Below are 24,047 nucleotides of genomic sequence, written 5' to 3'. Positions count from 1 at the left end.
GGGCGGATCTAGCAAAGTTTAGCCAGGGGGGCCGATAGGGCATGAACAGGGGAAAGGGGGCACAAAGACATACTTTTCTTTCTTATTCTCATTAAAATGTCTAGCTTTTAATAAATAATTATCTGAATCTTACACCCAAAGTTTTAATCTGATGTAAAATATATAGAAGTCCATTACTGTATATAGTAAATGTTAAGTCTAATATAGTAAGCTAGTACTTTTTCCTTCTGTGCAGTCTGCAGTTCTGTTTTAGAAAGATGTTGAATCTATTTAATTATTCTTGAAAGATAATTGATTTCTGTGTATTTTTTTCACACTGTATCAAATTAAAGTTGATTATGTCGATTTAGCATCATGAGGTGGTTCCCATTTTTTTTTTTTTTTTTTTTTTTTTTTGCTGGGAGTTTGCAACCCTATTAGTTGGGTTGCTTAATATTTCTGCTGAGTACTCTTTAAAATACCAGAATAGGGAGGATGGAGTAGGTTTAAGTTTATTAGATTGATCAGCATTGCTGAACTATGAAATATTTTGGGTGCAGTGTATTTTTTGCATACAGGTATAACAGAATAGCTTCAGTGTTTGTTTGTTTTTAAACTTGAGTATAAAAAAAAAAACAGTTTTATTGATTAAAAAAACACACTATATCGGATTCATATCGGTATCGGCCGATATCCAAATTTATGATATCGGTATCGGACATAAAAAAGTGGTATCGTGCCATCTCTAATATGTATATAAAATTCCCCATAGTTTCTGTCATTTTTCATGCAAACTCTGGTTTTTGGACTCTTTTTCTATTGGTTTTGGATTGTTGCTTGGATAAAATAAGAAACCCAAAACCACTCAGATTGACTTTGAGGGGCATTTTCCTCAATGATTTAAAAAATTTAAAGTGGCAGTAGACTCCTGTCTCTCCTCTGTGCCTCTGTTGCAAAGATTGGTTCCATTTTAACCTGTTTGCATCTCCTGGTTGCATTACACTAGTAAGTAAACAAATTTGTTGCTTTAAGGTAATGTAAATAACCCAAATCGTTATTTCTCTATGGCGTGAACGGTCGACTGGGCTTTCAGTTTCTGCCAGTCTTTCCTTTCACCTTCTGTATCTTCTCTTTTCTTTTGCTGGGTCAAGTTTTTACATTTATTGTGGCTGTTTCACCGTCCAGTTTTTCAGCTACACAGAGCGTTTGATGGTGACCCTCGTCCTGTTGTGGTTATGAGGCTTCACTGGCAGACGGATGTGCAAAGTTACACAGAGGCTTACAGGAAATCAGCTGTAATCATGTCACTGTTGATTTAGTATTTACTACATAAATGCAGTTTTAACATACAGATGTACTCCACTTCTTTGGGCCTAACTCAACCAAAACTAGCAGTTTGTTGGAGATAATTTGGATCAGTTGGATCTGTGACGGTTTGATTTGCAGCTCGTAACAGCAGACGGTTTAGTTTAGACCCGAAAAGATCAATTTATTTTTTTTAGTCAATGATGAGAAAACCTGTATGAAGCTCAATGTCTCATTATTTGGCGTATAAAATGCAAGTTTTTTATTTATGACAGCAAATTAAATATTGATGGTTCTAGGCTTTCTTAAGAAATAATCAAAAGGTAAATTGATAATAAAAATAACCCTTGGTTGTAGCTCTATTTCACTTTATTCCATCTCAGTAGTCTTATTGAACGGTTGCAGTTTCTCAGTATGATGGGGCCGTTACATTCAATTTCTGCTGCTGTTAAAAGGTAGATTAAGAAGGCCCCATCTTCTTTACTACCGGAAGAAATGCATTCGTAATTTGAAGAGCATAAAACTCAGCAAGCAGAGGAAATGGCTTAAAGTGCGCAGGGTTATCGATTCAAGCTGTAAGACGCGTTTATAATTCCTGGTGTAAGAATGGAAGCGGAGACATGGACAAGCAGTGCTGCTGTTAATGTGGCCTTAAGCAAAGTAGGCCACTCCCAGTCGCACCAGTGGTGCTGTTAAGTTGCAAATTGCAGGTGACTGTGGCTTAACTGGGTGTAACTGAAAATATGAAGCAAAATTATGAAGAAAGAAAATACATGTTCAGCAAACCCTCCCTGGGTAAATAAAGGTTTAAAATGCAGTATATCACAGAGGCATTGTCAGGATAAGTGGTAGGTGGAGGACTCCTGCACTGTGTCGGCTTGTTAGAGCAGTGGCATTTCTGACGGGGGCCTGAAGACGGACGGAGTGAGTTAAGTGAATTTTGACACTTGAGTCCTTTAGAAAAGAGACTGGTGTAAGGTAATTACAACACTTAAGAGCTAATTGTTTTATTTTATCCAAAGACAAATAAGCTGGCTAACTGGGAGAATATATATCACAGGTTTAATTCTCACAGCATTAAACTTGGAGATATGTCATGTCTGTATATCAATTATCTTTTGATGGCCAGTACCAGTTATTAGCAGAGATGGGCGATTACTATTGCAAAAAAAGGGAATTAGATTACCTTTACTTTCCCGTAAGCACGCCGCGTTACTGCGTTACTAAAACCGTGATTCTTTTGTGAGTGTCTCATGACAGTGACGTAAGCGAGTGCGACGTTCATGGCAACAGCTGTGTGCAGATCAAGAATGGATAATATATCGAGTGCGGAAGAGAGTATGAGCGTGCAGCGTTTAAAGCGTGGAAGTACTGACCTTACTTTGAGTTTGATTCTGTAAAAAGTGACAAAAACATTTGCGTCCGCTGTCCACTGCATGGGAAGAAAACTTCTTTTTACAGCGAAAAAAATCCCTTAACTTCCGAGGAAGCACCGAGTGCGCTACCAGGGAATGGGCAATTCACAGACAAACTCGCGGATTCTTCCACTGAGCGCTGCGGCACACCTGCACCAGGGCAAACCTCTGCCTGTCCCACTCGTGCTATACAGTTGAAAATAGAGCAACAGGACCGCTAGTCTTTGATTTTATTTATTTTCTGCTGTGTTTTACTTGCATCTATTTGACAGACTGAGTGTAAACACAAAAAACATTTTATTTTATATGCTGGAATATGCAGAAAATAGGTTTAAATGTTAAACAAACGTCTTCCAGTCAGACAATGTTGCATATAATTAAATTTTTGCTTGATGCATAAGGTTAAAAGATTAAAACTAATAAAACACATTTTAAAGAGACTTTTCTATTTGATTACACTTTATATGATGGATTAGGCAGAAAGTAGAATTGGGCTGAAAGATCTATCGCTTTATCACCTATTCAGGTTGTAAATCATGTTTTTAAAAAGTAATTAAGTAACTAATTACTTTTGAAAATAAGTAATCAGTAAAGTAACGGGATTACTTTTTTGGGAAAGTAATCAGTAATTAGTTACTGATTACTTTTTTCAAGTAACCTGACCAACAGTGGTTATTAGTAATGAAGGAGACGCATAACTGATACTTGGAACTGATTTCCAGCAAAAGAATAAAACGTTGAAGTCAAAATTTTGACTAAAACACCAAGTTATGGGAAGAAAGCTCTCCTTCAAATGATGTTACTCAATTCCTAAAATGTATCTTTTATAATGTGTTCATACTGTCGTAATCTGGATTTTTTGTCCATGTAAATGTGCTTTTGGGTGCTTTCTTTACTGTTTTTAGATGCATGCATTGTTGTGGTATTCTGTTTTTCTGTGGTTATCAGTTTTTTCCTCTTTTTTACATAAACCCTTACTGTGTCAGGGATTGTAGATGAAACTATTGTAGGTTCTTTAACTTGTAATATAAAGCACCTTGAGGCAACTGTTGTTTGTGATTTTGCACTATACACTGTATTTTCCGCATTATAAGGTATCTTTAAAATCCTTTAATTTGATCAAAAATCGACAGTGCGCCTTATGTATGAATTCTGGTTGTGCTTACAGACCTCGAACCAAGTTTTATGTGGTACATGGCGGTCAAAAATCTGTAATCTGGGTCCAAAACTCCGTCTGCTTCAGGTCCCAAAGTCAAACGAACACTGCAGCATCACTAAGAGTTAAAAACTGTCTAAATTCTTTCATCTTTAACAAAATAATCAGCGTTGCTGCTTTACCAGGTGTAACAATTAAGTTTAACATCGAGACATCCATGAAAACAGAATTTATTAAATTAAACAGAGTTAGACGTTAGCAGGAAGTTAGCTCGCTAGTTTTTACCTAAACATGAAACCATGTTCTGACTGAGAGATTTTTGAAAAAGTTAAAATGTACAGCTCTGTCATTAATCGTTAGTCATTAATATACTGTAACAACATGGGAATAGAGCAGCTGCAGCATTAATGAATCAATGGTACGGAAGTGGAGGAAGCAAGAAGAATGACTTGAGTAAAGTTTGACTTATCTGACTGTTTTGTTTCGCTTAATGCGGCTTATAATCCGGTGCGCCTCATGTATGAAAACAGACCTGTTCATTGACCTGTTCATTAATAATTTTATTGTATTTTAAATTTTGTTAGTTGTTTTGATCTATGTTGTTCAGCACTTTGGTCTGCCTGGTGTTAAAGTGCTATACAAATAAATGATGATGATGATGATTAGAGCAGGGCCATATGACCAAAAATATTTATCACGATATACATTTGAAAATTTGCGATAACGATATAACTGACGATATAATTGGCACTAGACAAAAATACTTTACAACTCCACAACTTTATTAGTGCAAAAAACCCCAAAAACATACATGTATTTTCACTTTAACAAGCAGTTGTTTTATGTGATTTAAAGTTATATAAAAATTTTACAGTGCAAATGCAAATTCCTTGCTGACAGTTTAACCAAAAGGCATTTCCAGTGGAAATTGGCCGACATATCCTCAGCATAACCATGTATAATATCCACAAAACTTAAAAAGAGGTTATACACACACAATACGGTAATATTATGTTGAAGCACAGCACGTATCACTCCGCGAGGCGCCTGCCTACGATAGCCGTAATCCTCCGACAATCCATCAAGCGGTGCGGCTTCGTAGCTTAGCAAAGTCTTACTAAAACATTTGACAGATTTTCGAGCGCCATGTACATAAAATCATTTCGAGGTCAGTAAACACAACCAGAATTCATACATAAGGGGCACTGTCGATTTTCAGAAAAACACAGTAATAACGACGGCCCGCTAGCATGCTCTACCAAAAATAGTGCTTTGTTGTGTATCTGACGTACGAAAGCTAAACCAGTTCCACATCACTGAAGTTGCAGCATTTTTACAAACCAATTCTGGTTCATCCGTTTCATTCAAAGATCCGCTTTCACCCTTCTCATTCTCCGCCGCCGCCATGCTTTTCCCGCCATGTGCGTATGAAAACAAAGGCACTGCGCATGCGTGTTTTACCCATATTCTATCGCGACATTTCATTTTCTTATCGTTGCCCAACATTATACCGGTATTACCGTGAACGATATGATATGGCCCAGCCCTAATGATGATGACGATGATGTCTCTGTAACAAAGCACATTATTCGGCACTGGAACTATGCTAGCTAATAACTTAAGCGAAAAGGTTGATGTTTAATTCAGCCACAGTGATATCGGATGCCTTACTTTTGGGTAATTGAGTATTTGAGTAGTGTGTAAATGTGCCTGTCTGTGCTTGCTGATTGCTGATGAACTTTTACTCCTGATGAGTAACCAATCAGGTAGTTCTTCTGGAAGGCCATGGCTCTAGACCACAGAGTAGAGAGGGCAGAAAGAGCTAAATCAGCTGATTTAAATATATTTATTTAAGAGGGAAAAAAGATTGACAGTCCCTGCTGTGAGTAAATTCAGCTGCAGTTTAGTGCTGACCATGCACTTGCTGCTATTAATAAATTACATCTGCTGTCTTTTTGGTGCCACAAAAAGAATCACACTTGCCTCTGTGGTGTAATAGCGTTATGATATTATTCAGTCTTAAGTGAACCGTGTGTGGCTTTTGCTCTTTGTTGAAACTGCATCTGAACTCAGTTTTATGCGATGAAAGCTAATCCTTTGATCTTATCTACCAGGCGAATGCCTGTTTCGGTCCTAATTGTGCTTTCATACAGATTATTTTGAGCGGGGCAGAGGGCGGTGGGTGCTCAGAGCCAAGGACTCTGTCACAGAACGAGGGTGCCATGTAAAACTCAAACTTGTGGCAGGCAGTTAATTTAAGTGAGCATGTTTATGTAGCAGTAAATGTTTACCCAGCAACCGACAGTCTGAAGGCACCCTGCTAATACAGTCTGGGTTAATAGTGTTTTGGTATTTTTGCAGCCATTATCATAAACGAAATCTTTATTTAATGTGATGCCATGTTGATCCTGTACTGTAATCTGCCAACTTCTTATTCTGCCTCTTCAGGAGCAGCTGGTGATAATCAAACTAAGCAACTGGGTTGTTTATCTCTACTTTTTCTAACAGCACAACTGTTCTATGACATTGTTCTGATTAATAACTTTATTTTAGCAGATGACTGATGGATTGATCCATCAGTCATCTGCTGTGCTACCTCGGAAAGATCCTGATTTTTGTCTCATTAAAAAAAAAAACCTCACTCAGTAGTTGAAATGCTAAGCCTATTTTGACTTATTTAGTTATAATATGTCACACAAATCACTAAAGATAAATGTAATTGTCCACTCGTGTTAGTATAGACCTCGTAAACATTCCAAAAGTTCAGGCTGAACAGAGTAAAAATAAGCAGCGTAAAGAATGTAAATAATGTTAATAACTCAATAACCTAAATGGGGCAAATTGTGCGTAGTTCCTTGTCTGTATTTGTGTTCAAGATTTACAGATTAAAAACACCTTATCAAAGGTCAACATCTCTAATACAGCCGGATTATTTTAGAGTGGAAAATTACACCAGACTACACAAAAGCTGTAGAATCGATGCCGACTTGTGAGCATGCAAATGTAATTTCATTGGGGTTAGAAGAGGTAGCAGCTAATTAAGGTTTTAGAGCTTAAAGAAGACCTTTTATGTTATTTATTCATATACAGTCTTACAGTGGATGCTCATTATGTGGCTGTGGCCCAGGTGGTAAAGCAGTTTCGATTCCTGGCTTCTCCAGACTCCGTGCCAAAAGTATCGTGGGCAAGATGAACGCTGAGTTGCTCCCGGTGGATTCATTAGAGTGTGAATGTTGGCTAGAAAGCACTTTAATGTAGACAAAAAAAGTGCTTTTATGTTTTTGTGAATGAGACACGTTAATTAAAATGGTTTGAGTGCTCAAGTAGAGTAGAAAAGTACCACATAAGAACCAGCCCATGTACCTTTTATCTACAAGTAATCCATATGAGCCAAAAGCTCAGACTTTGCCTGCCCTAAATGTTTTGTTTTGGACAGTTTTTCTTCTAGTATTGCCTCTGTACGATGTCAAAAAGAGAGGATGTAACTAATACGGGCATATCGGACACACAGCTGTGATCATGTGGACCTGGTATTTAAACCTTTTGGTTTTAGGGGAAGACAATCAGAAAAAAGTTAAAGACAGTGGATGTATGAAGCCACAGTATAAGATAAGACAAAGCAGCTCTATTTAGTCCTAGAATGGAAAATGGGGAGCTTGAAATGAGGTAGTGGGTCCCTGTTAACCCATGTAAGGTCTTTAATATGATAACTGTGATGGATAGGTTGTTGTCAGGGTTTAAGACCTCCGTATTTCATAAAGGGACTTTTGCATATTTCCTAAGCAGCAAAAGGAAGCAGAAGTGAACTGACAAATGGGAAATGTGCAGTCAGAACTGACTGGTGTGTGATATCACTTCTTTCCTTCCCCCAGCTTCTTGTCATGCATTGAAAATGATCATCTCCTGCCTCAAACTTGTCTGTAAGAGGCTCCAGCTATAAGTGCTTACTCTCTTTGTCTGCACGGCTCGAGTCGGAGCTGCTGCAATTAGCAGAACCTACTCCTTTTCGTACATTAGAGGCAGTCTAAGCCACCCAGCATTAAGTGTACAATTTGCATCTTAATGTGGACGTAATTTTCTTGCGTACGATAACCATACGTAACTTATAATTATATATTATTTACAGTTAAAAAGCTGTGAGAATTGGCACTTCCAATTCTGAGGTCATAGCTGTCAGCTAGAAAAGGCTGAATTGCCTGCTCTGGGTTTGGGATGAGTTTTTGGGTCAAGTAGAAAAGTTCAAGCACCGCTTCATTTTTTCATGAGTCAAGGAAGATTGACAGGTGGAACAGTGCAGAAGGTGAAAAAGAAAATTGTGGATACAAGCAATGGAAACGAGCTTCCTGTGAAGGGTGTCTGTGCCCAGCCATCCAGGAATGAGTCAGAGTAGAGCTGCTGTTCTCCTGCTACAGAATGACCTACTGAGGTGGTTCAGGCATTTGAATAGGATGCCTCTTTTGTGAGTTGATTAGGGCATGTTTAGCCCTTCAGGGGCCCCGGGTCACACTGGAAAGATTATATATCTCAGCTACTTTGGAAACCTCTCTCTCTATCCCCACAAAGAATTTGCAAGGGAGGTTTGAGTGTGCCAGATGCAGAACATGGATGGATATAAGTCATTTTTATTCAGAAAAGTCAAGCGAAGACAGGAAAACAGAATCGTTTTGTACATTTTATCGAAACATAAAATTCAGAGATGTTCATCTTAAATGCAAGAGAGCTGAATCCTTGCAGCTGTATATTTGGTCATATTTTTTGCCAACCCCCCCAAAAACCCTAAAATGTTTAGTTGGCTGCTGGCAGTCCTCAGGATGAGTATCTGAGAGAGAGACGAGCTACTTCGCAGCATGTAGCTAAGGTCACACTGTTATCCCAGTGTATACCAGTGTGTGTATTTCTCATGAGCACTCATTCTCCTAATAACCTTTCTAATTAATCCACTCCTCACAATTGGCTGTCAAGAGGACAATTATGGCTTTTTGTCTTAAAGTCATTCATGTTTTCTGGCTTTTTGGAAGATATTGCTACATATCGGATTTTCATATTTTTTGCTACAAATCATCACAAGACAAGTACAATGTTATCTGACATCTGAGTTCATTAAGCCTGTTATGCTCTTGTACTTGAGGAAAATTGAGCTGCACTGAGCGCTTTTTATTGAATACTTTAAATGAATAGAAAATATTTATGTACTTTTTTTTTAAACAGCTGCTTTAGCTGCTGTCCTTTGATTTACCTCATTAGTTGTATTTATGACTTTGTTGATCTTCAGGATTTCTTGGAGTAAAAGTTTCTCACAGCCAGAAACTTCGACCTCTGTCTTCAGTCTCAAACCACAGTGCAGAAGTTCAGCAGAGGTTATCAGTGTTTGCAGCCAAGAATGGTTTCAGCCAAAAGGTGTGGTTGATGCAGAGCTCTGCTGTTATCTAGGGCTTAACAGTGTAGTGAGGTCTAATGAGCAACCGTTTGCCCTTTTGAACCACTGGAGAAAGTCTTAATTATCTTACATGTGCACATGAAAAGAAATGCATATTTTTATTGATACAGCCTTGAGGCACGCCTGACTTTGAATGAATTAGATTATTAAGCTAGAAAAAACCAGTCATTTATAGTCATGTTTCTGACCATCTGATGAATGTAACTGCAATGTTTTTGATCTGCTTTGGTCTGTGCCAACAGTGCACACAAACTATTTGCCAATATTGTAGCTGCGCATGTTAAGGAACCTCAGTCATGTGATATTTCTTTATTCGGTGTGTAAAGCGTGCATTGCATCTAAAATCAGTGGTCTCCAGAGATTTAGTTATATTAAAGGTACAAATAATTGTCAGCTAGTCCCTATCAGACCTTGCTGCTTTGGTTCTGTGATGTTTATACAGTGGCTTGCAAAAGTATTCGGCCCTCTTGAACTTTCCCACATTTTGTCACATTACAGCCACAAAGAGTGTGGCAGTCAGTTGCCCATAGACATTGCCTGATGAGTGCTAATGACTAAATAGAGTGCACCTGTGTGTAATCTAATGTCAGTACAAATACAGCTGCTCTGTGACGGCCTCAGAGGTTGTCTAAGAGAATATTGGGAGCAACAACACCATGAAGTCCAAAGAACCCACCAGACAGGTCAGTGATAAAGTTATTGAGAAATTTGAAGCAGGCTTAGGCTACAAAAAGATTTCCCAAGCCTTGAACATCCCACGGAGCACTGCTCAAGCGATCATTCAGAAATGGAAGGAGTATGGCACAACTGTAAACCTACCAAGACAAGGCCGTCTACCTAAACTCACAGGCCGAACAAGGAGAGCGCTGATCAGAAATGCAGCCAAGAGGCCCACGGTGACTCTGGACGAGCTGCAGAGATCTACAGCTCAGGTGGGGGAATCTGTCCATAGGACAACTATTAGTTGTGCACTGCACAAAGTTGGCCTTTATGGAAGAGTGGCAAGAAGAAAGCCATTGTTAACAGAAAACCATAAGAAGTCCCGTTTGCACTTTGCCACAAGCCATGTGGGGGACACAGCAAACATGTGGAAGAAGGTGCTCTGGTCAGATGAGACCAAAATGGAACTTTTTGGCCAAAATGCAAAACGCTATGTGTGGCGGAAAACTAACACTGCACATCACTCTGAACACACCATCCCCACTGTCAAATATGGTGGTGGCAGCATCATGCTCTGGGGGTGCTTCTTTTCAGCAGGGACAGGGAAGCTGGTCAGAGTTGATGGGAAGATGGATGGAGCCAAATACAGGGCAATCTTGGAAGAAAACCTCTTGGAGTCTGCAAAAGACTTGAGACTGGGGCGGAGGTTCACCTTCCAGCAGGACAACGACCCTAAACATAAAGCCAGGGCAACAATGGAATGGTTTAAAACAAAACATATCCATGTGTTAGAATGGCCCAGTCAAAGTCCAGATCTAAATCCAATCGAGAATCTGTGGCAAGATCTGAAAACTGCTGTTCACAAACGCTGCCCATCTAATCTGACTGAGCTGGAGCTGTTTTGCAAAGAAGAATGGGCAAGGATTTCAGTCTCTAGATGTGCAAAGCTGGTAGAGACATACCTTAAAAGACTGACAGCTGTAATTGCAGCAAAAGGTGGTTCTACAAAGTTTTGACTCAGGGGGCTGAATAATTACACACACCCCACTTTGCAGTTATTTATTTGTAAAAAATGTTTGGAATCATGTATGATTTTCGTTCCACTTCTCACGTGTACACCACTTTGTGTTGGTCTTTCACGTGGAATTCCAATAAGATTGATTCATGTTTGCGGCTGTAATGTGACAAAATGTGGAAAAGTTCAAGGGGGCCGAAAAAATTTTTGCGAGCCACTGTAACACCAGACCAGCAGCTAGCTGCTGAAAGATGATGGCTGCCCCTGACAGGAAGATTCAAACAAGGAAGGAGACAGCCGTGCAAATAAGCAACCCATCCGTTCCACCTCTGGAGTAATGTAGCAACACATCTGGTCGACACATACCACAACAACTCGAATGACGTGGAAGGTTGCAGTGTAGGGATGAATTTCCAGTTACTATGCCAGTTAGGATCTAGATTTCCAGCAGAAGTCTACATCGAGCTTTATGGTGTTTTTATGCTCACCATGTGCAGAGTTTGATATCATATCCTACAGTGTGTACCACTGTGTTTGTGATGCGTAAGCAAAATCACACCAACGCGCGATCGTGTGCACGACAATTTTCGACAATTTTAATGATATTTCATGATAATCCAGTACAGAAACTCAGAGAGATACAGAGAGCAACAGTTTGCAAACTTAAGACTTTTTGGGGGAAAAGCATAAATACATGTGAGTGCATGATGATTCTGAGAGAGTGCACTGGCAGATTACTGCTGTGGATCTGAACCTGCTGCTAGCACTGCTAATATTAGTCGCTGCGCGCATTATGTCGGCAAATATGCGTGGCTGCACATTTTGGCGTAATTTAAAATATGATTTTTAAAGAATGCGCTTCAAGGTCAGGTGCTAGGTTTGCACAGTTTAACCTCATCCTTTTAGGCTACGTTCACACTGCAGGTCTTAATGCTCAATTCCGATTTTTTGATCAAATCCGATTTTTTTTGTCTGCTTGTTCACACTACAAATAAAATGTGACAGCAAACACGCTCTAGTGTGAACGCTCAAAGCGGCCCGCATGTGCAAAAGAAGACTTCACACACAACGCGCTGTTTAGACCCAGAGCAAACAGTATTGGTTGACAGATGGCCGTTAATATAAAGACTTCGGACTTTACGTTTCCCAATTTTTGCTTTAAGTTATTTTGTTATTTACATAATAATGTAAATAACCTAATAATTATCCTTATTGCTGTTTAAGAGAGGAGCGGTGCTTCAAAGGATAGTTGCAGATTTCTGTCAGAATCTGCAGATTATACAGTACAAATAAAATGTTCACGTTTCTCCAACGTTGTCTTCCCAACAGTTTCACTGACATCTACACGGGATGGCCAGGAAGCGTTCGCGATGTCTTCTCGGGCGCTTCTCTGGCGCTGATAATTGGCGTCTGTCTTGTGTCGGTGACGTAAAAGACGGATTTAATGCGACATGACCGTTCAAACAGCAGACGCTTTCTAAAACATCGGCTATGTATCGGATTCAGTACCACATACGAAAGTGACCCAGATCGGATTTGAAAATATCGGATTTACGCCGTTCACACTGTCATAGCATGATCGGATATGGGTCGCATAGGGTCAAAAAAATCGGATTTGATGCGCTTTCGCCTGCAGTGTGAACGTAGCCTTAGACTAAATTCTGTTTCATTTTGACTTTTAGATTACTTGATAATCACATCCCCCCCCCCCCACCTCTTTAAACGCATAGTAAATTATGTGCCAGGAACATCCATAATTAAAGTCAGCATCTTAAATAACCCAACTGAACAGGTAATTCTCTTGACATTATCTGATGTAAGATGATGTAAACACAAGAACTATATTTTTTTACTAAGCAAATGGGACAGAGAGAAGCAGGGAGTGGAAAGCATGATTTCTAAAGCCTCACTTGAAGCTTATCTGTTTTGTCTCGGTGCCGCCGGGGTGGGCTGTGTGTCCTCAGCCTCTGGATATTAAGACTGTTTACTCTTTGAAATCGTCTCCTTATGTAGGCCAGTGTCTGTGTCGCTGTCTCTGTCTGCACAGCGGGATCACTGCATGCTCCTCAGTAGCGCGTGTGTTTGATTACTTCAAGAAGCTAGATAATGAACCCATTTGGCAAAGTTCAATCATTTAAACATTCTTCAGAAGCTCCCTGCAGGGGCATTAGTATACTTTGGTTTGTGCAAACCCTTAGTCATTGGTCTTTCTTCTTCCAATGGAGCTAGAGTCATAAAAAAAAAAAACAACCACCAGTCCAGTTAATGCTGCTACTGTAATCTACTTATTTCTCATTCTAGGATCCCAATTACAACTGTTGCATGCCATTAAAATACTGTGAGTCCACACATGAAACTACTCCATCTAAATCTTTTCCAAAGCATGCCCTGACACAGATTATTGGGTGGTTTGTCTCTCCCTGATATTGAATTTTGCAGAAACCATGTGAGAACCTTCATGTAAGTACAGAGGAGCTCTATGTTTGGCTTAGCGATTGTTTCGCTTGCCCTCTCAGCTGAAAGCATCAGGTCCTACGATCAATAGCTGTATCACTCTGACCTTCTCAGACAGTTCCTCAAGCAAAGGAGGTTTTTGTTTTGTTTTTTTTAAGAAAAAAACAAGAAAAGGAGGTTTTGCATCATTGCAGAAACCTTAGACTCATAACAAGAATAGGGGTGTACAAATTCATAGGCTGCATCCTCCTGAGGACCCGGCCTTCACGGTCTACGTGGGCCGGGTCCTCCAAAGGTCGGGTAGGCCGGAAGTGAGCGGCTGTGAAATTGGACAGTCTAGCCTTCAGTTTTGCATCACTGCTGTCTCGGTGGAGTTTTTAATAAACTCAGCCGTCTGCTCTTTTCTATCTAAAATATAACAGGACACCGGCGTAAATTCCCGATCATCTCACACTTCTGTTTAATCAGTTCTCTGTTTGGTGTTTATTCAGCTGTGTGAAAACTATAACTTTAATCTCAGCCAAACCGATTTACTCACGAACAAATAAAACACTGAAAAAAGCCAAACAATAACATTAAATTATCTAAGTGACTTATATATCATGTTTAACCTGAGTAGCGAAAGACCGCGGGGGGTGGGGTGGGGTGAAAACGATGTGCGGGGAGTTCGCTGCTATCGCCCCGGTTAGCTATCGATTGAAGAATTGAAGATCACAATTTTTTTTTTTTTTTTTTTAAAAGAGCATGGTTTATTCAGTAAGACTAAAGACAAACTAGGACAAACTCACCAGTTTTTACAGAGGCCACAGAAAAGGGAGCTGATTTTCCCACATACTTAAATCCTGTCAGACCTATTTTTGCTTCCCGAGTAGTTACCCCCTGCTGGTCAATAAAGAGCATGCAAATTTAACATACTTTTAAATTGGTTTTGTTTTTCAGACCTGGAAAGTCCATCGTTTATATACAGTTCATTGGTTTTCCAGCTAATCCCAGACACACCCCAACTTTGGTTAAAAACTGGTTTCTAAAGTCAAAGATGGCCCAGAAAAAGATCAGATTGAAATATTTATTTTGAAGATGGCTTCATGAAGAACCCCACACGATTTGTAAACCATACGACAAAGGAGCTTTTTTTTCAGCACTTTCTCTCAGGCCTCACTTGTATAGAAACACTGAGAGGTCGAGTCAGCTCGTTTCAGATTTTATTCCAGAAGTTATGAATTTTGTTTCCCAAAAACAATAACTTAAGGTTCCTTCTGGCTTTTTAAACATCGGTTGAGTTTCTAATCCTAAACTACTTGGGTTTTGCATAAAAATCAAATTTACTGGCTCATGAGCTACTAAGAAGGGAGTAGGAGGTAAATACACAACAACTCTCTCCTCACTATTCTCCCCCTTTTTTAATATTTCATCGGTCTGAGTAATTAGTCTCGTTTTAATGTTTTCATTAAATTAATCGGTAAAAGGTTGCCAGATTTCACAAAATGCTAACTTGTTTTCAGTTGAGCAGAACTGATCTGCATGTGAAAGGCTAACAGAACTGTTTTAGTTATGGTAGTTAATAACTCCTACAACTGCAACTAGGAGATCTGGATCAGTAGGTCTGCGTAATAATTTGCAGCTCTTTTAATAATGTGAATTGTTTATGTCATTTATAAAGGACTTTTCCACGTTGCCTCTGGGAAAGACTCTGTGTACTCAGCCCCCCACATCTCCCTCCTCGCTCTTTCCAGTCTGAAGTAAAAAGGAAGGATCTTCTCTGTGCTTAGGAAATTCAGAACAACCGCATCTTTAAAAGCATAAACGTAAAATTTCTTAAAACTTTCAGTAACTGTTTCGGATTACTCGAGCACCAGCTATTTCTGTTCTTAGGATCTGTTCTGTTTTGTGTCTGACCTGTGGGGCAAATTGCACATTAACTTCAATAACTCCACCGCTGGCCCTCACAACCTCAACTCAGAGCTCAATTATTCAAGTGTTGCTGCTTCCTGGCAGCACGTACAGCCTCCTGGCCTGCTGCAGTGTGCTTCTCTTTGGATCCCGTCTATTGTCTGACTGATTTCTCCAGGCACCGAGTACTGGCTGGAGGATTGAGGGCCATCAAACAGAATTAAGAGGAGACAATAAGCGTGTGTGTGACGGTGGATGTGTGTGCAAGTGTGTGAATACTCAGGCAAGAGTGCTTTTCCATTTTTGTGTAGTTTGTGTGGATTTTAGTCTCTGTGTATGTGTTTGTGTCTATGTGTGTGTATTGAAATGAAGCCCGAGCTTCCACAACAAGCAGAGGCCTCTCCTCCTGGCTCCGTCCACTGATGCAGGCCTTCAGTGTCCGTCGCTCCAGCTGGCGGCCAATTTATACCGAGGCCAAACACTCCAATACCCACAGGCAGGCCAACAGGGGCTCTTTGTGATGCCAGAGTGTGTGTGAGAGAGTGTGTGTGTCTCTCTGTGTACTTATCAGCTACTGAGCCAGTTGTTCGGCTCATGATTGACTGCAAACGTTGTTAATCTTAAGTCTTGGCTGCATTGCTGAGTGTGAATTGCATTATAATAGTGGCTCAAAATCAATGAGTGCGCTGGAAGCTGTAAAGCTGCTGTGGGGAGGAAGAAATGTCTCGTTGCAATTTAAAACAACGACAAACAAAAAAACAACAATGACAGCAACAAAAAAAAATCCCTGCGTGTAGATAAGAAAACAATGATTTATCCCAAAGAGGGGATAAAATTGCATTTTTTTTACTAGTGACTTTGTTAAGGAAAGCCATTAAAGTCAAATAGATTCATCAAGTTTGCAGCGATGATTATTAATTACTTTATTGAAGCAGCTAGTTTATCCCATCTGCCCAGAGCAACTGGTTTTAAAATGGCATCCACTAATACTCATCAGCTGGGCTGGGTGATTAATCAGATTTTATTTTCAGTTATGATTTTTCGCTTCCAGTAATCTTGAAAACAAAATAATCGGGATGAAATGATTATCCTTTTAACTTTTTATTACTACTCAGATCAAGTGCACCCCTTTCCCTAGAAGACCTCCCTGAAGCTCAAGCTAACTTGCTGCTTAGTTCAGTTTAATCCAGGATGACATAAAAAGAGCTTTTGTTGGACAAGAAATATCTGGAGGAAGTAAAATCATGAGATTTTTCATAGATTTTACTGCATGCCCGCTGCATGAGCTCTCTGAGTCTTTTGGGTTTTTCACTTGGGGAGTGACTGTTGGTTGTTGGGCTTTCTGTGACTTGTCCAATAGTTGCCATGCAGACAGCCCCACACTTCACTGGTGCCTAGATCTCTCTTTTTCTTTCTCTTTCTTTCTTTTTGTTTCTCTTTTTTATTTAGATGAGCTTTGTTTTGTTTGTTTTGTTTCTTTACTTGCCTTAGAAAACCTAGCTTATCTTTTCCCCCCGACCATTTGCTGTAGTGTTTGGGAATTGTCTTTGTCCCACTCAGATAATTCATCGAAGTATTTAGAGTCATGGTTTACAATCTGAAAGAAAATTGTTCCCCTTATTACCTGGTTCCACATGAGCAGTTGGTGTGTTGTTTCTGAAACCCTCTGCAGATATTACACTAAGTTTTTGGAAACAGCGATGCAGCAGTAGACTGAGGATCACCCATTGTCATTGTGGTCACAACCAACGCCACTCGAATTTGAAATGCTGTGTCATAACACAGCTTTTCTCTGTGGTCTAGAGGTTGTTCAAAAGTAGCAGGAAAAATATTTCTCAACCTTTGACTCTTTTAATTTGATGGTCAGATCTGATTTGTTACTTTTACTGAGTAAGAATTGAAGATTTGCTGGTAGTAAACACATTTTAATGTCCAAAATAATGCTGTCAAAGGGAAGAAATACCCCTTTCTTTGCTAAAAGTTCTATTTTCACTGCTAATACCCTCTTCACATTATTTGCATGCAGCCACTGAAATCATCAAGGCCTTAATGGGCCTAGCAACCAGTTGACCGACCTGTCTGGCCTGTTGTTCTGGTGTGTTTGGAGTGGTTCACTTAATTCCTGGCTTTTGGGTAGTTTTTGGCCAGATGTTGGCTGTATCACTATGCAGGTTTCCACAAAGATGTGGTTTAAGTGCCTTGTTACTTATTTATTAATTTTACTTATTATTTTATCAAATAGTCTCCCAGTAGGTCACATTATGAGTTTTAAAACCATTTCTTATGATCTGTATGTCGACGACATTCAACTGTACCGTTCTGTAAACCCAAACTGGATAATGGTTAGTTAATGGTTAGTTAGTAAATAGCAGTGTGCCTGATTATCATTGATGCTCACATTAAATCTGACCTGCTCTCATTTTTTACAATTTAAAAAAATAAATAAATAAAAATTGCAATTGCAAAATTGCAGATAGTTGTCTCAAAGAGCGAACTGGCAATGCCCATCATGTCTTCATCTCTTCCCACTTAAGTTATTGTAATGCACTATTTTCTTGTCTGTCTAGAGCATCAAGTAATCGCCTTCAATTTGTCCAAAATGGAAGATTTTTAACTCTCAAACTTTCTCTTATCACCTTTTTTCCCCCCTTTAAGCGTCTGCAGTGGTTTCTGCTCAGGTTTAGATGTAAGGTTAAAATCTTGGAACTTGCTTTTATTACCTTAGGAATTGACTAGTGGGTGTTTTTGACTGCGAAACCCATCTCACAAGGGCACAAGTCCACTGCGAGATGTCTCGTGGTGCAACCCGAGCGACATGAGTGCTTCTCCACAGGGAGAAGGATGGAGAGCTGAAGCCAAACAAAAGCCAAAGCAGGCAGGTGATCTAGAAACAAAAGCTCCAGGCAACCTTTAAGAGCTTGACTTAATCTACTTGCATCTTTTTGAATAGTGTGAGTGAGTCTGGGTTTTTAGGAAAGAGTTGCACATGATTTATAATGCCTAGCAACAGTAATATCACTAAAGTGAATGAATGCAAACAAGAAAATAGTTCCATATATCTGTGTATATTTTTGAAATCGTTCTAAAAACATGTTTAGTTTGGATCATTTATGATGGTCGTCTTCCTCCTGACTCTGCTCAAGTTATTCATTCACCACATGACATAAAGGTGGCACTTGGCAGACTGTAACAAGTAACCGGCTGCAGTGAAATGTCATTTGGTCGGCTCAGTTTGTTTCTCTCAAGGGTCAAGAGGGTCAAAAAAACCCTCTGACCTTCACCGAAAGTCGGCACACTGAAATTTCACCTGCATTGCTATTTCTGCCCTTTTGAGGCAGCTGGCTTTGCTTACAAGCTGTTACACAACAGCTCAAAATATGAAATGACTCCCTGAAATGTTTTGAATTGACTGTATTTTGCTTAGAGGAACAAATTTAACTTTAAGGAGCTTTAAAAAATATGTTTTGACATGAATTATAGGCGATGAAACTATATTTTGACAGTAATTTCTCTGTGGTGAGCTAAACATGCTTTTCAGACAGGCTCAAAATCTTTCACCTCATTTTTCACCTTTGTCTCATAACGCTCTCCTTGCCTCCCCGTCAGCTTCGCTGTCCCTCAGGGTAGGTTTACCTTGCAGTGTAAAGACCTCTGGGAGTGTGGTCTTTCTTTGAATAAATCTTTGTTTGCCTCCTCACAGGAGATGTTCTTACATGTTTGAGATTTATCATCAGAGATCATTTAAAATTGATCTCTGATAAAGACTGGAAGTGAACATACCAAGTGCTATAGATGAATATCACCAGCACAAATTAAAACTGTTGCCTTGACGTTTGTTTTCAAGGGGGAAAAACAGTGCTGTGATCAGCCTCATGTGGTCGTTTTTGTGGTTAATGAAAAACCAGAGCGACTGGTTTCAGGAGAGTGCTGTTGGCGTGAATGTGAGTTTCTTGTAGCAAAAAGTTGCTGTTGGACAGGTTTGAGTGGGAGGCTGTGATGATGTTGATGGTCTCACCGTGAATCACTCCAAAAAGAAAATAAGAGTGGGAACGGAGCCACATAATTTGCTACCTTTACTTTCATCTCACCTTCTTACTCAGTATCAGAGTTTCTTTAAGTAACAGAAGTAATTTCTACATAAAGAAAGATTTAGACTAACTATCATCTATCATTTTAGTTGTTTCAGTCATTTTTTTGTTTTTTAAAGATGAACTTTCTCAGATGTGATTGATGTTTCTTTGATTGATGTTTTTTACCTGTTTCTAAAATAAATTAGACAAACAGGCCTTTTCCACGAGTACTTTTAGTTTTAGGGTTTTCCATTAGGTGGTAGCACCTGGTACCAGGTACTTTTTAATACCTACTCAGTCGGGGTTCCAAGCAATCTGAGGTGATCTGAAAAAGTGACACCAGCAGATTGCATGCCACCAATTGATGAGTCATAAGGGCGACTCCTTCATGAAAAATCAATACTGTCATATTTGAATTTGGCCAAAAACCAACATTATGGTCGCCGAGTCTGACAAAAAGCCGTGCACCAAGCAGCAGCTATACCACCTCCATTGTTGTGTTTTGTTTGTGTCCCATACAAATGACGTCATGGGGCGTGCATCACGTGGTACTGAATTGTAATGGATCTATTCTATTCAGTTTTATTTATACAGGGCCAAATCACAAAAACAGTTGCCTCAAGGTTCTTTATATTATAAGGTAGACCCTACAATAATACATAGAGAGAAAAACCCAACAATTATATGACCCTTATGAGCAAGCACTTTGGTAATAGCGGGAAGGAAAAATTCCCTTTTGAGAGGAAGAAACCTCAGGCAGAACCAGATTGGGCGATTGGTGTAAGAGATTTCATTTTTAGTATTCTGAGATGCTGTATGAGCCAATACATTTATAAAATAGAGAACTTTTTGAGCTCTGATGTGTTAAATTTAAAGTGCCAAAACATTTGAAGTCTTAAACGGTGTACCTGGTCTTGTCTGGTGAAGCACTATTTGTTGCTGGGCTGAGACATCTGTGCACCGCAGCCTCTTGCAAATTGCATGTGGGGTCGTTTGACTGACAGCAGGAGAAAATAAAAGTGGGTGAGAGCAAAAAGTGCAATATTGGAAGTTATTTTCACATCTCTTTGTGAAAAGGCAGCAGGAACTTTGATGTGGCAAATCACAAGAACAATTACAGACTTCAGGAAATGAAGGTTGTAGATAATATGCTGCCAAAGGAACAATTTCCCCCTGGTTAGCCTCTGTTGCTGTATTGTTTTACCTAAAAGTGGGATATCGTATGGCTCTTTGTGATTCTAGCAAATATAATGTGCAAATAAGCGTTTCAATATGACGGACAGCAAAAGTTATTTGCCTTTTCTCCTGGCAAAAAGGAAGCTGTTATTATTTGTGTTTATATCTACTGTGAATGTGTTGAAGCAGACTTTTCTACACTATGAACAGATTACCGCTCTGAATCACTACTTCATGACTTCAGAATAATGAGGGTGAAGAAAAAAGAAGTGAAGTTTGTTCTTTTTTAATACAGGTTAAGGGTTGAATGTCAAGCAGTCAGGAAAAACTTTCAGAGCATCATTTAGGGATACACCGCGCAGATATTTGGCTCATATCCGCCTGTTTATGCCTAAAAAAAGCTAAAAGGAGTATAGTGATGAACGAAGCCAACAGCAAAGAGTTGGCAATTAGGAGGCATTTCACACCTCTGATACCAACAGCTTTTCTTGGTATGTTTGCAGTATATTTATTTATTCATTAAATTTAAACACAAACTGTGGTCATAGTGAGTCTTTCTGTGTTGGCGTTTCTTGCTCTCACTTAGGGTTGTTGTAAAACAGGGCCTATAGTTTGTTGTGGACTCAGACCAGTTATTCCTGCTATACTTCTTTGAGGACTGCCATGGTTGGTACGCTGTAGTGGTCAGTAAAACCTGGCAGGCATGCACAGAATCCTACTTTCACTACCTGATGACAACATTTTTGTCACTAAGACCCCATGGAGCCCAGCAGATTTGCTCATAACCCTTGTCGGGAAGCATTGCAAGCACAATGGGCTGTATTGTGCTTGCAGTAATCTTAATGTGGTAATGTCAGCTTGATTTTTAGATTATTTCACTTCACCAGTCAGATTCACTCCACGTGAGATTTATGTGTGAGGACACATTGGAGTGAAACTGAGATGCAGGAAAGCTGAAATGAAACTATATTGCAAATAATTTAGGAGAATCACATTATACCTGCTGGCTGGGTAGAACCTTTCTATTTCTTTGCATATTCTCCTTGTGCCTGTGTGGGTTCTCTCCAGGTACTCTGGCCTCCTCCCAAGTCCAAGACATTAGCCTAACTGGTGACTTTAAATTGGCCTCAGGGGTGAGCAGTTGTTGTTCTGAGTACTAGATGGACTGGCGACCTGTCCAGGGTGTAACATATGTGTATCGCCCAATGTGACCTACAGCTCACCAAATTACCCCTGGTATCAGATTGTTACTGTGTTGCCAGATGCCTGTAGTGTGGCACTAATTAATAAAGCTGATGCTTCGTTCAAACTGAACACCACTGGTGCACACACTGAAACAATGACGCGGTGAATAAATGCATAATTCAGCGGGCAATGTGAAATGATGGTATCAGATTGTAAGTCACTGTGATTCCCACCTCTGCTGCTGACAGGTGAGACGGGCAGGAAATGAGCTGAGACACAGAGGAGACTGAAATGCATCAGAGACCTTTCATGAATTTGATAATGGTAGTTGCAATTAAAAGCTGTGTGTCTTACCCACTTGTCCTCCAGGATGCTGCTTTTATCTGATAGTTGACAATGGTGGAAGTGTCTCTAATATAATGGTAGAAGCGCTGTGCCTTTTGTGCTGCTTTCTGCAGCTTTTAAATAGCTGGTATCCTTAAATGACCCTGAATGCAGCGGCCTCAAGTTGGCACTGAACTGAGCTGAGCTCAGTTGTGGTTTGTTATGTAGTACGCTTTATATATACTGTATATTTCATCTCTACTCCATCCCACAGACAGACATAGATGGTCAAATATGATTTCAAATCAAAGCTCTGACAGCCTGAAGGTATTTTTTTCCCTATGCTGTCCAAATAAAGAAGTGATCTCAGAACAGCGTGTTCATAAAGAATACAGATGCAGTGCATGTGATAAAGATGAAGTCCAATACGATGTGGAAGACTGACTTTGCTACAGGTTTGTAATTGTTTTGTTTAGAGATTGCAAACTAATCTCACATGCACGCTGCAGTGCCAGAAGTTTGTGGACACTTCCTCTTCTGTTTTTAATCAGTTATGTCTTGATGCTTCAGCATACTAGGCTACAAAGAAGCAGTTTTTATCGGGCTTGTGTGAAAGAACTGACCAACACTACATCCAACACCTCTGGGAACATGATGGTTCAAAACTGGCAGGAAGCCTGTAATGTTATATAACATTACATTAAAGCGAGAGTCTCTTATGTTGAAATGTAAAGTTCAGGTGTACAAATGTGTATTTCAAAGCAGGTGACATGCTTCAAGGAGAGTTTTATTCCTATGTGTTTATTATTGGACTCAAAATGGGACAAATAAGCCTCATTTATCTGATAATGTTGCGTGATGGAGCCACTCAGTCAGTCTTTCTGCTGAACAATTTGTTTTAACTCCCTACTGCATCCCTTTAAATCAGCGTTGGGCAATTAATTTTCCCAGAGGCTGCATGAGAAACTAGGACTAGGGCTCCACCAATAATCTGAACTCAATTCTGCTTAATATATATCTCTTCATAAGTTGGTGCCGGCAAGGCCAGGATTATAATTTCCGTATCCATGGAGCAGTAGGGACTGTGGGATGCAAATTTCATCGTCAGATGTTTGCATGCCTGTCTCTATAGGCATGTATAGTATTACAGGAAGGACTACTAGGCCCTCGGGTCTGCAACAGAGTATAGTTGAGTCCCAATATAACTATAACCCACACCTGCCTTTAAGCCATCATTCTCCTAATTGGCTGCCCTTGAACTTGAAGCCGCAGCAATTTTTCTGAGAAAACCATATAAAGGATATCTTCACTCTGACGTAATAGACGAACAAAGAAGAAGAACAAAATGTCATGAACATGGTGTTTACAGCAGTCTTAAGTTTAAGCTTTTGGCTCACAGAGTTTATCGGTACCTATACTGACCTAACTATTAAGTCTGAGCATCCACCACAGGAGTAGATACACAAGGCACTGTGGTGGATTTTTACATTTAAAAGTCATCCACATATTGTGGCAAATGATGAGGCTAGGGTAAAATGATGTTTCATGCTGGTTCCTTTTTAAGCTCATTTCTATTTTTTTTTTTTTTTTTAAAGCTATTTTTATGTGTATTCCCGGTGGGGGTCATCTCAGGCTTTGGAAACTCTGAACTCAACCCAACGTCTGAAGAAATATCAAAGATTACATCACAGAAAGGTTGCTGGATGTCATGTGACTGTAACATGTGTGTGAATCTCATCGGCGTGCAGCCGATCTGTAACAGGCCGCCATACAGTGTGTGTGTGTGTGTGTGTCCTCAGCAACCGTCGCCGCATGTCATCTCTGTCGACTAACTGGGCTAATTTCATGGTCTGATGAGCAGACAGAGGAAGGCTGGCAGGATGGCAGACTCACCGTTGAAGGCAGTTTCTTTTGAAGCTGTGAGTGTGTATGTGTGTGTTTGAAGGAGCGTTAGGGGTGGTGTGTGTTCGCCCATCGTGAC

At 39.8% G+C, this 24,047-nt stretch overlaps 1 protein-coding gene across 1 annotated transcript in view; it reads left to right on the top strand.

Moving 5' to 3' along the window:
• pcgf3 (polycomb group ring finger 3) overlaps positions 1–24,047 on the top strand; it is a 76,320-nt gene that overhangs the window by 11,900 nt on the left and 40,373 nt on the right. The window lies entirely within an intron of this gene.

The sequence above is a fragment of the Perissodus microlepis genome, chromosome 2 (assembly GCF_051167445.1).
Source record: "Perissodus microlepis isolate ML-2025 ecotype Zambia chromosome 2, ASM5116744v1, whole genome shotgun sequence".
In the NCBI taxonomy this organism is placed as follows: domain Eukaryota; kingdom Metazoa; phylum Chordata; class Actinopteri; order Cichliformes; family Cichlidae; genus Perissodus; species Perissodus microlepis.
This window is presented reverse-complemented; position numbering and strand designations above follow the sequence as displayed.